The 17,925-nt window shown below is 42.4% G+C and overlaps 1 protein-coding gene across 3 annotated transcripts in view; it reads left to right on the top strand.

The window, feature by feature from the left end:
* The window catches only part of LOC134860911 (beta-1,3-galactosyltransferase 1-like), an 80,654-nt gene that overhangs the window by 37,876 nt on the left and 24,853 nt on the right, over positions 1 to 17,925 (top strand). The window lies entirely within an intron of this gene.

Below are 17,925 nucleotides of genomic sequence, written 5' to 3'. Positions count from 1 at the left end.
TGTTGCATTTGAGTTCCTTTCCCCTTCCCTTCCACATGCTATCCAGCAACACAATAATCATACGCAGTTTATTATAGATTCTCTTATATGATATAAGGGAAAAGCATATTGTTGGAGACGGGGTTTTCGTTTCACTTGTCTATCTTAGAAACTATATGACTGAATAAGGTATGGAAAGGATATGCTCCTACAGCTGAGCACTGTTGGGACATTATGTCCTTTCCTATCTGAGTGTTAGCATGCACGACAAAATCAGATTGATTGTATTGTCTTCGATTATTGTACTTTGTTGGACTTCCTGTTTCTATTTATTCCTCTAGCTTGGTTTGAAAGCCCTGCGATTGATAAGGAACAGCTGATTGTTGGTGTTGTAAACAGGGGTTATCAATACGATTCCTTGTCATTTCACTTTGAAAACTGAAATACGGTAGCAGATGGCTCGAGAGAGATCTCCTAAAGAGTCCTACTTGTTGGCTTTACTGTTACAGTTAACTATCACAATATGAAGCGTGTCATTTTAGTTTTAAAAGAACCAACACTTGTAGAGATGGCAGCCCATGAACTGGGGTTCAATTTAATGCTCTGTTGCTGTTCTTCTTAAGAAAACACAAAATGCAATTGGTAATGTAATAAGAGTGAATGTAGAATTTATCTGGTGTATTTTTCTGGTATCCTTAGTACCGTGCATCAGTCGCCACTGTGTCGTCCTCCGGCAGTGTGAGGACGGTGTTCAGTGCAGGGTGGCTCCTGGGTATTGAAACACAATCTGGATAATGTGTCTGAAATAAGACATTAAGAACTGCCTGTGCACGAGCCCGCAGAGACACAAACAGTCAGCGTACATATGTCAGATGCTCCATGCCGGCTAAAGTTCAAATCCCCTTCATATGCGTGCATCCTTAGCGCCACGGGCAGGGACTCGGTGAAAAGGTCAAATCTCACACTGAGCAAATTAAAGAAATTGCCACCTTTTTGCTTCCCCTCACCGTGCTGTTTTTAGCCTTTTGCTGAGCGTTAGTGACTGCTGCTTACTCCCACACACCTAATCACCACTCAGCAGGCCAAATTAATACATGAATCCCACTAGAAATCTGCATATAATTAGCATGTTCTGGCCTTGAAGAGTCTGGTGATGTCACTTTCAGCAGCAGCTCGGACGCATTGTGTTTCTGGTTGCATTCAAAGCAGTAATCACAGAGACACTCCTGTTTCATAGATAAAGGAGAGCTTCAAGAGGACATTCAGGAGGAGAGGTAATTGAAATAAAAGAGATTGTCGATGAGAATGGGAACTCATCAGTGGACCAAATTCATCTTTCTGAAGTAGCTGTATTTTGGAGGAGAACAAAAATGTAGTTACATCTAATCACGCATACTACAAAGGGCTGCGCCACACATGTGTAGCTTGGATGGTTCACGCACAACCTCACGGTGAAATATTTAGAGAAAAAGAGTGAATGTATTGATGGGCCTGGGGGAAGAGCAGTCGGTATCTTAGAGGCAATTCAGTCTTCTTTGAACTGCCTTCCCACATCAGGACTCTGGGAGTTCTGTTCAGTCTCAGAGTATATAAGAGTGAAAAAAGCCCCACCTTACTTCACTGTTTCATTTAGAAAACGCGTTATTTTAAAATATTTAATCAACCCTGAAGATAATTTTTCTGACAAGTCGGAGCATTTGATTTCTTTTCCTCTTATTTGGCGCTGGAGATAGAATGACACTGTGATGAATTATAGTTGTTATGCTGCAGCAGGTTGAGAAGCAGCTCACTGACACAAATCCAAATATAAGAATGTGAAGAATGATGTGCTCACATTATTTATCTTCCTCTACGAGCCGTCTCACATATTTCTTTGTCTTGTTAATTGCTTGTCTTAACAAGGAGCTCATGCAGAAAGTGTCGATTTTAAGATTACAGACTTATCTTTGATTCAGAATTAGTTCATATCTCCAACAAACTCAAGATATTTCTTTTGATTTCATCATAATCCTGAATATCTAACTAGAATACATTCCAGTGTTTGATGGATGCATGCTCAGCCAGTCCAACTGTGTCCAGCGGAGTTGTGGGCTAATTGAACAGAACGTGGAGATCCAGCTGCGGGCGCTGCTTCCACAGCTTCATCATAATCTATCAAAGACACCTCAGCCAGCACTTTATCATATCTCCAGACCAATTTCTCAATCTTTTTCCCTATGAATACATTATGCCACTGAGTCATACATCTTCCCTGGCTGTCCTTGCGGCGTGCGGGCAACCTTTGGAATAAAGTGCGAGCACAGGATACAGTTTGTCGCGCTCGCTTTGTGCTCAGCCTCAGGAGAACACGGTGAGATAGCTGCCTCGGCCCGGCCAATGGCAGTGAGTCATTTGACCACACGGTGAGAGAACAGGGAGCACAACAGTGGTGGAGAAACCCCAGAGATAAACGACTTGGCGTGGGGGTTGTAACTCATTAGTTGATTCCGCTGATCAATCACGGTTGAATTATTGAGGGTCATTACGAACATAAACCTCGAATGCTGGCCTCAGGGGGAAATCCATTTGGCGCAGTGGGAGGTAAAGCACTTGTGTGTGAAGAATGTGTGTGTGTGTGCACTCCAGACTGTATGAACTCTACCTAATGGCTTTCATTGTCAATGAAAACAGTAATTTATCCCCATGGATTGTATATTCCCTATAAAACCTCCCCTATTTCAATCTGTACTACATCAACAAAGGCAGCTTTTGTGGTTGCATTAAACGATCAGTGCTGGAGGATTTACAGACACACAAAGATAGACCGCACAATTCTGAAGCAATGATAAAGCGATTAAGCTTTTAGCACACGGACGAGTCGCTGACTGACGGGCATTGTTTGGCATTGTTCCATTTCAAAGGCTCTATTTGTGATTACGGCACGGGCACAACAGTAAGGCCTCTTCAAGTGTCTTCAGATCAATGTAGTAAGTCTTTTATAAGCTTTTCAAACCTCACAGCGGGAAAGGGCAATCTTAGAAGATTATACTTGTCAGATTAAATGAAACCATGGAGGGGTTTCAATCGGCCAGCAGCACGAGGCTCCCGATTCCAACAATAAGATCTCAGCACTTTGAGAAGCAGGAGGACTGTGGATGCACCTCACTGGTTTGCTGAGTTGATTTATAAAATGTGCTTGGGTTCAAACAAGTGCTTGGTGGGATGAAAGGGAGATTAATTCAAGGCACATGAATCACAGCAGCCTCCCTACAGGACAGCTTTCTGCTGATGTGCAAGATTTCAAATCATATCTGGGGTCAGCCGGGTGGAAGATCGCGCCGGGGTCAGATAGTAAATGCAAATCAGGCTTTCATTTAACTTGTTGTCTGGACGAGGTTGCTGTGTTAGTGATATCTAAGCTGTCAGACAGGGTAACCTCCCTGTAGCATCAGAAGCACAGTGTAATTACAGCTTGGATAAAGCTCATCGTGCCCTTACGTAAAGGTGATTTCTCTTTTGCTTTTCTAGGATGGAATAAAACATGTTTGGACTCATTCGTGGAGATAGTATTTGAGCTTTAATATTCTACAGTAGGTGAGCGTTTCTAATGGCAACGGCTCCCTTCTGAGATCTAGCATTGCTAGTAGACACACGTGGTGGGAGTGTTGCCGACCCACTACAGGGATTCGTGGAGAAACCTAGTGGGTGCTCAAATCACAGGATGCACTGAGCAATAAAACACTTTTATTAATCCCTGAGGGGAAATACAGGGTAACTCCGGTGCTATCCAAACTACATACATCGTTTTTTGCCAGTTGTCTGCCGTCCAGGATTTACCAGTCCTTACTGTGTATTTTGGTCCAATTGGGACACAAACCAGCCCCCCTTCGGTGAGCTACTGCCGCCCCAATGGCTAACAACAACATTACCTTCTACCCACTTATCTGCTGTGCCACCCTCACATTGCCCCACTCAATTATTGTACCTTTTCTGTAGGGATGTATGTATATTAAATCAGATAATGGTTATTTTTCTTTGTCTATTAGTGGTCCAGCTGATGCACACGCACTCTTCTGTCTTCACATTGCTTGTTATGAAATTAACATTACTAAAATCCATAAGGAGGACTTTTATATTTCCCTCTCCCCATCGTGGATAGTGTCTGTTTTCTGCAGGCTGCTCCGGTCATTGAATTCCACTCATCTCCCTCTGAGCAGGTTAAGCTAATCCAAAGCGGTCCTTCGAAATATCAATAAGACAGATCAATGAGTCTGTGCTTAAACTAGCTGTGTGGAGGCGATATCTACTTCAATCAGAGGTTGGACTGCTACAGCGTTTCTACCACAACGCCCGCGCTGCATGTGAAGTGGGCTGAACCTCACGGTCAGTCCTGTGTGCAAGGTTCAATCTGAAAGGAGCAGCAAATGGTGTTTACTCTAGCCTTTGAAAGCAGCACTATGCGCGCCGTATGGAGCAGTGTTTAGTTTCTGTGTGTTGGTAGAACTCATCCACCTGAGCAGATAGCTGTGCCATTCAGAGCATCTCTTGACAATTGAAGGTTTCATTTAAAGTGAAGGTCGGAAGCTTTTGTTTTGAAATCGCTGGGCTGGAATCCCCCTCCCCTCTCCCTCTCCATGAGCTGTATTTCACTTTGCTGCTAATTTAAAGCTTTTGGCTGACACATCCTGGTGAGGAGTCCATAAGCAGTCAGTCACCAGCAGGAGCTGTCTGCAGACTCGACCGCTTCTGCTCCGTTTCAGCTTCAACGCTCTGCTATAACTTAACTCACAGTAAGAGAGTAAAATGGAGATTCTGTGTGATTGTTTCCCATGGTTAATGTGTCAGATTGCTTCAAATGAAGTGCTGTTTGAATACTCTAACAGCATATGAGTCCCCCTCCCCAAACACATCTCCAATTTTTATTTTTTAACCCAAAGGTCATTTCATTTGCTGAAGTCTGATATTTTATCTCGCCTTCTGTAAATGTTTTTGTATCTGATTCAGTAATTTCAGTCTCCACTGGTTTTCCATCCTACTTTTAAACTTTTGATAGATATTCATATGAATTGGGTATTTAATTGGATTATATGTGATATTAAAAAGGAACCCTGCAGGAATATACTTTATTGAAGTTTGGACTAAACCAATTTGCCTTTAGATATGTAGTAGGATCATTTGAGTGACTGCTGAGCAAGAATCTACCATACTACTGTCATGGAAATGTAGTCTCATGTTCCCCGATGGATAGTCCCTGAGGTCCTTGTGACCTTTCTAAGGAATTTAATAATCTGAATAAACGATTTTGATCCAAAGCCCTTTCTTTGTAAGAGTATGGAGTGTTTGTTTGTTGTTGTATTGTGGCTTGAAATATCCCTGCTGCTCTAAGGGTCCCATTACTCAGCTTCTGAAGAGCCTTACTGTATATAACATAAAAAGCCTGCCAGTGAAGTACGCCCACTGGAGGTTGATTGATGATGTCTGAGCTTGACCGTTGATGACAGGGTATCAAGGTGGAAGTACATGCCGGCACAAGTGTCTTCAGTGAGTAGCCCATGCATTATTCATCTCTGCTCCTCTTGCATAGTGAAGCCTTTGCCAAATTCTGCTTTGACCATTTACCCCCCGCTTGTCCCCTACACTTTCTTCTCCTTCCATTTCCTGGAGGTGTTTTCAGACACGGCACACTATCTCTTTGAACAGTGCTGTTTGATGTTAGAAATGAACCCAAATCCCTCAGTCTTTTGTGCATTCAATGAGCAATTGCGTACTCTTAACCATGCACGGCTCTGATAAAGCTGAACTCTGTAGATTCATAGACCCCACTCTGACAGCCTCTTTTAACACTGCAGTTCCTTTACTTTAATGTGGTGATTGGACTTTGGTACAGTGGTGTTTTGATGGTGCATGAAATTAAGAACTATGTTCATAAGGCTGATATTTGATTGCCCATTTATTATGGTTGCCTTTATCAACTAGGTCATTTCCCCGAGTTTTTCAAGAGAGAAAGTAAAAAGGAAGCGTGAGAATGGGGCAGAGTGGGAAAGAAACCCAGTGCAAACGATAAAAGGAACGACAAAGGAAGGAAGAGTGTGTTTGTCTCATCAACAGTTTCTCCAGGTTTATCAGCGAGTTTCATTTACACCCTCCATCTTCTGAAACATGTTGACATCCACTTTTACATTTGGGAACAACTGTTTTGCTGCTTCGACTGAACTAAAAAAGACAACCTTAACTCTCCAAAAGTATTTCTCTGGACGTAAGCACTCTGCCACAGAGGCTCACTCTCCACTCTTCTCCGTGGGAGTGAAGGCTTTGTAGCCGTCTCTGGTGCCTTCCAAGTGGGCTGCTTAGCATACTAAGTACTTTGTGTCGGTGGTATGTTATGTAAAAGTGATTCTAGGACTAATTTCAGTTTAAAGGGGCCAATGCCGTGGCACAGCTGTGGGCTTGTGCGCTTTTAATTGAAGTGACCCTTGAACTTGAAGTCATTTCAATTCCAACTGGAAAAAGGAGGAAAATATCAATCTCAAAATAATCATTCCTATCCGAATCATCATCGTCTTTAAAGATAAATCAATCATCAATTACTGAACAGAGTGTCACTTGGTTTTGTTCTGGCAACAGCGGGTATTCTGACAGCCATCTGGCCGTTACAACACAGTTTTGGCTATGTCCTTTCGGATGTGAAACCTTGGACTTGCAATGATGTGATTTGTGTGATCTGTAATCAATGGTTACTGGACGAATGTAGAGTATACTGGGCTGAGCAGGCCGGTGTCCGTACGTAAACTGTCTGTTGTTTTTTTTGGAACAATAACTGAAACAAGGGGGTGAAGCTAAGTATAGCTGAATGCTAAAAAAGTCTTACAGTTAATATCAGAAGGTAAAAACAAACTGTGAAAGGGTTAACAAGACAAAAGCACAGAGACCCGAACTGGACAATAGGGTGGTAACAAGCTGTGAAAAACGTAGCCCCGCCCCGGAGTTATTGCTGCCCTATCTTCTATTTCACTCTTAATCGGACCATGATATACAAAATGAACTTCATGCTGTTTTTAAGAAGACCTGGTGGACTTCTATATAAACTGACTTCTCTTTGCCACCACTGGAGTTGTTCACTGCTGGCTTTTAAGATTAATACATTTTAAGGCACTTCAGCATTGGTTTCACTTGTCAGAATCAGAGGTTGACGATTAACTCTTGCTCAGAATTTATGAAGACTGTTAACTAGGCAATAATTCTTAGACCGCCGTTGTGCTGTTTAGCCTTGAATAGTATAGCAGCACCTGAAAGGTACTTAATTCATTGCAATAATGAATGTCTCTTGTCACCTTGATGGTTGCCCCCTGCTCTGTTATAGAGAGAGAGCACATAAGAGATCATTCATGAAACCACGGGGTGTCCTCAGTCTGCACGACTGTGTGTCAGACAGGCCAGTGTTTATGTTTGTGTTTGTGAGCAGGCGAAAAAGAGAGGAGTTCAAGGACTCAACAAGGGCTTTGGTTCCCGGCCCCCCCCCCCCACTGAGACAATGATGACTGTCCTCACACCCACCTCCCAGCCTCCTTCCTGTCCTCCATTTTGACACTGAGCAACGAGGCCCGCTCTGACCTTGCAGCGATTTGCAAATGTGCACCTCGCCGGCCCTCGCAGAAATACAGGAGGAGAAATGCCTGCAGCCTGCAGACCAACAGTGAGATATGAACACACACACACACACACACACACACACACACACACACACACACACACACACACACACACACATGCACATGCACATCCAGCCATGCACATTCACTCAAAAGAGTACAGGCGCAGAGGGACACTGTTTCTAGGTCCCCATCTCCCCACGGGTGCTCCCTATGATCACAAGGTCCAGCAGTCAACATAACCCCTAGACAGCTCTGCCATTCAGCACTCCCTCCTCCTTCCTCTCCATCACACCTCCAGCATAATAAGCGTGTTCAGCAGTCACACTATGGCTCTGTGTGACCCTTTCAGTCATGAGCGGGGTAACCCCCACCCTCCTCCAGAGCAGGACCAATTTACAATCTGCCCGCCTCGACTCTGCGCCTGTGATGCCGCATCGCCGTCGCTCCGTTGTTTATTTGTCACCCCTGGCCGCCATATGAAGGGCATTATGAAAGGGACACCACAGCTTGGCTCATACCCCCCCCCCCCTCTTTCATTACTCACCACTAGCCAGGAAGATGGCAGAGGACAGATTCTCAAAGTGTGGGACTGTTTGATCTCTCTGTACACTGAACCTGCGTGCTTTGCCAGGTGGAAGGGTTCGTCTTTGAAAGGGACACCTAAAAATGCGCCGTGCTGTAGGGCCTCGTGTCGCGAAGGAGGCTGTAATTGAATTGGAAATGACAAAAGGGACTCTGGAGCCCCTGCTGTCAGGAAGGACTGTGAGCCCAGAGAGAAGTTAGGGGGCGGGGGGGAGGAAGGAGAGGCTGAGTTTTCTCACCTTGCCAAGCTCATTCACCTCAGCAAAATACAGTGAAAGCCAGAGGAGCAAACATAAAGCAGATCACCTGAAAGAGAGGTCAACTCCTCATACTGCTGTGTTTGTAGTACTTTTACGTGGAGAGTCTGAAGGACTATTACCTTAACTTAACGACTCCATGGTGAGAAGGATTTGTAACGTTGGGCTTTTCAAACCTATTTTCAAACCCACCGGCCGAGCCAAAACTATATTGTGCTCAAGGCTGGAAACAAGGGCGCTCCTGTGAAGTGTTTATTTTGGAAAGGCAAGACTTCCACCTGACAGGGAGAACAAAAGGAAACCTGCCTGAAGCTCATCTGCAGTTTTTCGAGCAAAGTGTAAACTGTTGGTACTTCCAGCAGCTGTGTTTTGCTACCATTTTCATCATCGTAGACGCCACATACAGTCATAAAGGCTCGTTAGCAGCCAGATTAAACGGTAGTGAACAAAAGAAAAATCCATTTAGTTTTGAGCTACATCTAAGAGCAGCAGGTGTTTGCACTGTCCAAACTTTTGCACCATGTTCAAGAGTTCCTTCACAAAATGAATCCTTCATATTATTTCCCTTTTCTGGCATTCAGCTGTGATGTAGGAGCCTGCAAAAGGAAGAGGAGTGATGTTGTACATTTAGATATTAGAGGGATCAGAGAGGCATGTGTGTGAAGGTGGGTGGTAGAAGGTGGGTGTGAAGTGTGGGAACAGTACAGAGCCAGTTTAAGGATGTGGCCTGCGCTAGTTTTATCTTCTTTATAAGGCTTCTTGCTGAAAAGCAGGGTCACTCTCTGACCCTGTGGCTGGCAGCTGACTGTGTGATCTATACCCATTGTTTCCTGCGGTGGTTTACTCTCTGCTGGCTGCAAAGTCAAAGTTCAATGTCAAAGCATTTAGGAGAGGCGTGTAGGATCCCGTACCTTTCTCCATTCTCCTGTCTCCTGCTGTTTCCTATTGATTCTCACACTTCCATCTGATTCAGTTTAATTAGAAGAGAGTTAGCGGCATGATTCAATCAAGACAAGTATCTACTTCTCATTTTGTGTGATCGATGCATTCATGTGCGACCTTCAGCACGGAGGCCAGGCCAGGCCTTACGCATACCCCGCTGTACCGTCTGTTTGACTGGAACATGATTTACTAAATAAACATCATGCTGTCTGTAAAATAACCTAAAACTATCAATTGAGATTATAAACTCATTAGGAAAACGCTTAATTACGTTGTTGATTCAGTAAATGACAATCTCTCAACATCCCTTTAATTAGATAAAGAAAATGTAGTCAGACTGTTTTATGAAATCCAAACATTTTGAAACAGCGTTGATTTGGACATTTGCAGAAGACCAGATTAGGGACGTGATATCAATTAAAAAATGAGTGTGGGAGGAAGGAATTTCTCAAGATGGGTGTTGGATTTGTCCAATTAGTCCACAATATATCTTTTGAAAGTACATTTTAGAGCTACAAACTCATTACATCTTGCACAGGAAAGCCATTGACTTCTTAGGCATAATTATCACCCACTCAATTATTTCTTCCTCTTTAACGGAACGCGAACATCCTCAAACACGTCTTTGAACTCAGACAACAGCCCAAAGCAGTGTAAACATGTGTAAGAATCTGTGTCGTGAACAAACCTTTCCGAAAGGCTTCTTGGTAAATCTAATTTCACAAAAATAACGTGAATAAATGCATTCAGAAAAACATCCCATTATAAATGTAATCTGTAACAAGATTCAGCCATAGTTCATGTTCATGCATCACCCCAACATAAAGCTCTTCCATTTCAGAAGCTTGTTGTACGTGAAATAATAGGAAGGAGTCAGACGAGCCGGGGTGAATAGAACAGAAAATGATCTGCCATATTGTAAAGAGCGCCTTCCCACGCTTGTGTAATTTAACACTGACGTACTCTGCATCGTGCCACAGTTAGTTTCACGGTCATTAACGAAGCTCCGATGAGGAGTTGAACAGTACTTTTGTTGCGTGAATATTTTGCTTTCAGGGAAATGCATCATCTCTGAAGTTGAAGGTGACTTTTCTTTCCACAGTTTGTGTTTGATTGGATCATTCACGAGATGTGATTTGTGGGTCAGCGCTCAGTTTGGGGCTCTTGTGTTGTGTAGCACTTCAATGTGAAGGTTTGTTTTAGAATCAAGTCATTTGTTGTTTGATTGTAAGCAGATAGAGCGGTACCGGGGTTGGGAACAATGATGTATGCCCTCCCATTTCACACCGGCATGGACAAAAACACACTTGTGACGAATGTGTTCTTACTTTTGCTCAGAATCAGAATGAAAGAACCGATTTTCAGGGCTTTGAAATGTAAATTGTCCTCCTTGTTTTCACAATAAACGTGTGAATTATTATCCTCACATAACTTAAATTTCCCTCCCTGACTTATTCTTAGATGAGGAGGTTTGCTCGGTTCTGCAGTTAGCCTAAGAGGGATTAGCGTGTCCTACATGACTCGTGTGTCATTGGCACTTTGGCGAAGATAATTAAAAGTCATTAAGACGTTTTCCACGAGAACTTTGTTCATTTTCTGATTCATTTCACCCAAAGCACGAGGTCGGCATTGTCATTCAAGTGCTCTAACAAGACATGTCACGCTCGCTAGCTTTAAATATTCTACTAAGTTAGAAGGAACAATGTTGGAACCGTCAGTGGTACAAATTGTTCTGAGCTCTAACAGAACAGAAGAGTTTGGCCCGCTAATTGGTGAGACGCTCTGACACCAATACTGCTACATTGTTAGGAACAGTGGGACACAAAACAACACACACCTACACTCTCACTCTTTGTTTTGCTAATTGCAATCCCAGGCTGTCAAAAAAAGTTTTCAGAATCCTTGCAACACGGAGAAAAAGATCACTTTATTTATACCGGTCGAATTGGGTTTTTGTGATGGGGACCTAGAAATAAAATAAACACATAATTATTCTGTGTCCTATTTATCTTTGGGGAAGATGGGTTTCTTGACAGTTGCTCCATTTAGGAATAAATAATAAAAAAAACATAAATAATTGAAATATATAAATAAAAAGAAGTGATAGAAATATTTAAATAAACAAAGAGTGAATTGTCCTGAAAATAAAAGAAAGCACATTGACCTGCAGTTTTCTTATCACACTTTTGCACAAATGACAGGTGTGCTATAATGTCTTTTGTCTGAGTAAAGCTGTGAATCAGAGAGTGAGTTCAGGAGTGCAGGCGTCGCTCACCCGCCGCTTCATCTCAGAGGGAAGCTGCGTCTTCTCCTGGATCCTGCTTCTCCTCTTTAAGCGTGGGTAAACAGACAGCCGTGACATCCACACGGGGAATAAAGAGGCTGCGGCGCTGCAACAGCAGATCATAAAACCCCGCGATGGGTGTCGCTCGGGACTTTTTAGGTTTACAAAAGCGACTGTTATTGGCGAGGTCACAGACTCGTGTTTTTTCTTTTCCCGCTGCTCCCAATCCCCTGTGACACCGGCAGAAAGAAATTCCTCCTCTCTCAGCTTCTCCAGCGCTTGTTCCAGCGGGGGGATATTTCTGTTTCCTAAGTTTTCTGCTTATCTTTCCTCTCCATCCGTTTCTTCTTGATAGACTTCATAACTTAAAGCTTATATAACATTTAGAATCAGAGACATGTCAGTCAAAGGTCTGACTTTATCTATAACTAATGTTTGAGAGCGGGATAAAGGGGAAATCAATGCAGAGCTTCAGCTTAAATTGACTGTGATTTACAGTTGGTCTTAAAACAGTATAGTCGACTTTAATTCACACTTCTTGTTCAAGCAATAACAGTCTACACTTTTCAAGAGTCACAACAATACAAACACTCACAAGTACATAAGAAAACAAATATTCAACATGTGCAAAATGTCTCAAATCCTCCCTTCTTCCTCCTTCTAATCCTTTCTCTGTCTCTCTTGCACGCCACACACTCTTTGATGGCAGTGTGTGTGCGTCTCTGTCAACCCGTAGACTCAGCGTACCTGTCAGCCTCACGCATTCTCTTTGATGTCACCAATATTTTGACGTTAGTCCAAACTGCGACGCAGACACGCGTTCAAAGAGAAGTCAAACATCCTGTGCAACACCTCTGCGGCTAATGAGCCAAACACACTGCAGACTGTTGCATAATGTGCACAGATGGGCGGGGATCAAAGTTGTGGTTCCTATTCACTTTTTTTAATCTTATCGAGGCCCTATTGTGCTTTCCAGGGTTGTGCTGTCCTGTAGTGTGTTTATAAAGGTTGTTGTGCATGTACATGGTCTGCAAAGGCTAACGTCACCAGAGGGGGTTCCTCTCCCACTAAAGTTAGGCTACACTTCACTTTGGTTATGGAGCTACTTCTGTTTACTCTATTATGTCGTTTTCTGTGATAATAGTCACTGCGGCTCTAACTTCTCTCTGTTTTAAATCTCATATCTCACATATTGAAGCACGATGGGCAATATTAAAGGAGTGCTGCTCTCTGAAGCTGACCTGGACCCAGCCTAAAACTTTGTACCCTTCCTTTATTCGATTTAGTGGAAGATTTTAATGCAGTGTGGGCTTCTTCAATGCCATAGTACTTTGCTCGGGGATAACAATGCATCATAGATGATGGAAAACTACCATGCTAAGAACGAAGCCAAACCCTATTTAACAATGGAAATAAATACAGTTTATATTTTATTAGGGTACAAATGTCAGTGCTGCAGAGAACTCGGGCTGTTTTTTGGATGAAGCCATCTCCAACGGCCTCCGGATTCTCACTTCCATAAATCCTTCATGAGGCAAGCTCACAGGACAAGGTCATCTGGGTATTTCCAGCTAAAACTTTCGCTAGCTGCAATAATACCAGGAATAATTGGCCATTAGTGTATTTGGGGTAAAAGAAGGTAATGAAACAGCACTGCTGTTTGTCCGCACACGGGTGTACGGCTCTTCGCGCCTGTGTTTGTGTGTGTGTTAGACGAGCATTAAAGAGTGGCGTTCAGAGTCATTACTTCACAGCAGGTTACTAACAGGGCAGTGGGGTCTCCTGCAGCGGGGCCCTGCTAAATTGTGCTCATTATGGCATCTCGGTTCATATCCAGGCCTGATTTGCTCGCCTTTGCATGGCTCCTGGTTATCATCGAGTGCGGCAGACAAAGGATCAGCGGAACAAATGTCATTAGGGGAGAAGAGAAACTTGCAAAAGGAGCTGAGATCAAACTGTAAGCGGTAAATATTGACAAAGTTTGCAGCGATCTGAACTCTGCAGCACTGCTGATGCTGTTGTTTGTGACTAAGAGTTTGCTTTTGTTTTATTACATTTAAATAGAATTTACTGCCTTGCATGCTGCACATTAAGGCTATAATTTCATCCCTAATTATATTTAAAGTTGTTATTCAGAGTGTAGTTGAAACCAGACTGTATTTATTCCTATTCCTTTTCATAGAAATAGTTTAGACTTATCACAATGGATTCTGTTTGGTAAACATGAAATGAAATCACTAAGATGTTTGGTCCGAGCCATCATCCTGCTTGCTGTGTATTTAATTCCCAAAGACTTCGAATATAAATGGCTGCTATGCCAGTCGAACTGTTACAAGGCAGATTTACAAAAAAGTCATTTGAGAAACAGTGTTTTTTCATTTCACACATAAGTAAACTGAAATAGCTTTTCAGTTGTACTTCACATTCTTCTACTGGGAGCTGAATCAACTGTAGCTATCTTCTTAATTAAAGCTAACGCTATGATTTGTTCAAAGACACAACTTTGTTCTTGCTTAAACCGGTTTGGCAGCAGGGCTTTTTCTTATCTAAACAGTAACTTGTCTTGGAGAAGCACCTGGTTGCTATTGTAGCTAATGCTAATATGCTAACATTTGAAGCTTACCTAAGAGCAGGCGAAAAATACCATCTCTTGCATTGATGGTTATTTAAACAAGAGTTTAGATATGGTTTCTATAGTAAGGGGACAGATCAGTGAACAGATGTTATTAAAAAGCATTTGCTGCCCACATTGTGTAAGTAAGTAAGTATAAAAGTGATGTGGAGAAAGGAACTCCACTATTGCAGTTGAAAATAAGAGTGTTGTTGACGGATTATAGGTAGCTCACCTGTTTTTCTTCCCACTACATCACCGCTGCCGGAGCAACAATAAAGCCGAGCTGACAGCTCCTACTAACTGGACGCTCAAACCAAAGGCCAGCTCTGGCTCCAGGCTGCATCTCACATGGGTCTGCCATGATTTCCAGTGAAAATATCCTGAGGTTTTGGACTGTATATCTAAGCTACTATGACCAGAGAAAAGCAACATACAGTATACCAGTATACAGGAGCCATACTGGGTGGATGTAGTGGATGTAGAACCATTGTCCAAAAATCTCAACAAGTCTGCTGGCCAGTCCTGCACACACTGCAGCGCTGTGAGCCAAATGCGCTCTTCATGATGGTCCCAAACCCCCATGCATGAATTTAGCCTCTGAAAAGGCTCCAGCGGTGGCTCAATTTTGAGTGCTGGCCTTCCTCTTCATCGCCTTTAATAGAACACCAGAATATAAATGTGTAGCATTCAGAAACAGGACGACGTTTAAAAGATAAGCATATATATTTTTCTAGTATCCCTATCATGTAATTAAATCTAATTGCACATTCAGATCATTAAAGTCTTGCTAATTGGTCCCACATTGGAGAGTATAATTAGCACCGTGGCTGCAGGATAATGTGTTTTGCATCGCCATTGTCACTCATTTTTGTCAGTAGGCTCATTCGCCTAGAACTGTGGTCTCTTTACATGCATGTGGCTATTTAATAGTGTGTTTCATTGAACCAATGTTCCTAGTCTGACATTATGCTAGTGCTTGAATAAAAAGGAAGAAATGTGTTAATAACGGGAATTATTGTCACATGTATCGCTCACGAATGAATGAATCGCGTGCTATCTGGCCTCCCCTCACACATAAACAACATCCAGGTGATGACAGCGATAGTACGAACAAGCACAGGCATCCTGCACTTTGTCACTTTGAGCCTGCAGCGTGTGATAAGGCGAACACAAAGACATCATTTCCACGTCTGCACACACTGGGCTTGTTATCTACAGTAGATAAGGTGCAAATACACAATTCCAAATAAACAGAAGAGGTAGTTACTGAGCGACTGATTAAGATGCTGCTGTCCTTGTCACTATTGGATTGAAGGCACTCGTGTGGTAGAACTGCTTTAATTTGGGTTAAAGTGAACTGTATAGAGAGACTTTAAAATAAGCAGCACTTCAGGGCCTGTATTTATCAAGCAGAGGAACAGCGGTTAAACTCAGTGGGGCTTAGAGAGATTACCTACACTGACCTTCTGCAGGAGAAGTAGGGATAATGATGATGAGGTGTTGTAGGTTTTACCCAGTGGAACAACTAAGAATCTACATCTAAATACAACTACTAACTAACTAACTGCTTTCTCAATTATGTTTTGCAGGAAACTTGTTTTGGCCAACAACAAAAAAAGGCTCTAACGTCCAAATGTGAACGTTGATTTCTTAAAATGTAAGTCCGTAACTTAAATGATGTAGCATGTATTTTGAGCTGATCACCTTTAACCAAACCTAACCAATTCATTTTGTTGCGTTTTGGTTTTGGTTTGTTGACTGCAGGTTTAAAACTGTGACATTTCCCTCAAAAAATACAACTCATGTGTGAGACAGGGATAAAATACTACACTTTTATGCATACAGTTAACTAATAATGATAAATAAAGTAAGTGGACGATCTACTAAGAACAGGAAATCAAGCGATAATTATCGGCTTGAAATGTTTTTTCCATAAATGTCAGGAAACAGTGAAAGGTTCCTGTTATTATTTCAGACAGTAATGAATTCAGATTGCATTTATATTCAACCTATAATCAAGTAATCAATCAGCTCTTCATGATTTGCATTAATCAGCTTGTTGAAGTTTATAAAAGTTGGTGTTTTTGACTGAAGAAATCCTCCCCGTGTTATAGTGGTTTCGCTGTTGCCGTCAGCCTGTAAGGACATCCCACACAAGGTCGGCCTCAAAAAATAAATGCTTTATCCATAACTTATGTGTCCGCCTGAAGGCAATCTCCTGCAGCTACCAACAGGATGTTTTGTTAAATTACTAAATTAAATCTAGGTCCCAAAAACAGTGCATTTGTTTTCACTGATTTCTAAAGAGCTTGGTAAATGCAGGCCCTGACCGTTTTCAAAAGAAGACCACCTTGGCATTCACGTTCTTGCCTGAACACTACAAAAATAGCTCCTGGCAATCCATGAAAAGTACAGTTCAAAGGTCAGAAACATTGTTCAGCTCCTTTCACGGTTTCCACAGCGTCGTTATGTGTTTCAAACTGAAGGCCAAACATTGGAGACGGTCACAGTGAAGTCCTGTTGACTCCTCTGAGCTTCTTACTAAATGTTTTTCACACATTGATCAGCTGCTGCAGTACACAACATCGAATGTGACTTCTGCTCAGCACCGCGGTGGTGATTTACTCCTATGACGTTATTTTGGTGCCTCTATCCTGAGCACACAATGAAACATTTTAAGCATATCAAATCTTATTGAGCGTGCAATTGTACATTTTGAGCACAGGAAAATATATTTTGCAAGCACAACATTTACGTTTTGAAGCTAATTTTTCTCTCAAGCCCTCACAAAGTCTTGCTCTGTGCGCGAGCAGACCGCTACACGCGCTAAATAACGCCATATATTCCCCCGTTATTATAAGCTTTAATAATCACTCGAGGAGAGGTTTACAGGAAAACAGAGGAAACATCGCTCTGGTTAGTGGGAGAGAAGCACAGGGAGTTAGCCTTTGAAACCCTGGCTGTACGGTATATAAAGATTTGCCTTTCCTTGAGCGTGAGAAACGTCCTCATGTTTAACTTATCGCCGTATGTTTACAAGGCCTGCTTTGGCTCTCGTTTCATCCAGTTCCTGTGCAGTTTCTGTGTCTTGTTTGCGGCGCCATCGACCCAATTTCCACACGGGGATCATTAAAGTTTCATCTTATCTTAAATCTGAAAGCCAAGAAGGCGAGGAAGAGAGAAAGCAAGACAACAGAAGTTAGGACTGCTGGTGGATATCAGAAGTGTTAATCACAGCCTACGCACTCCCACACTGCGGGCGGGATTTAAGCCACTGTGCTTTTCAACTTAACTTTGAAGAAACAGTAAATAAAGCCAACATGATATTGACCTTTGACCCCTAAATTCTGGAGGGAATAGATGTCAATGCTTTGAAAAATTGACACACAGATCATTGACATGCACACAAACCTATAACACTTCAGGAAAGAGAACCTTTGTGTATTTACCTACTGCGTGTTTCTCAAACCTGCAGTAACTGACAGTTAAACAGACCCATAACATGATTATATATTCCAATTACTTGTGGCAATACTTCAGGTTAATGGATATTTTTCTTCTCCAACACAAAGAGCTGTTTGCCCCTGGTTACATTTGATGTTTACTTCATGCCATTAGTTCATGACGCCTACTGAT

This window comes from Eleginops maclovinus, chromosome 24 (assembly GCF_036324505.1).
Source record: "Eleginops maclovinus isolate JMC-PN-2008 ecotype Puerto Natales chromosome 24, JC_Emac_rtc_rv5, whole genome shotgun sequence".
Taxonomy (NCBI): Eukaryota; Metazoa; Chordata; class Actinopteri; order Perciformes; family Eleginopidae; genus Eleginops; species Eleginops maclovinus.
Note: the sequence above shows the minus strand (reverse complement) of the source record. Positions and strands in the feature narration are given on the sequence as shown.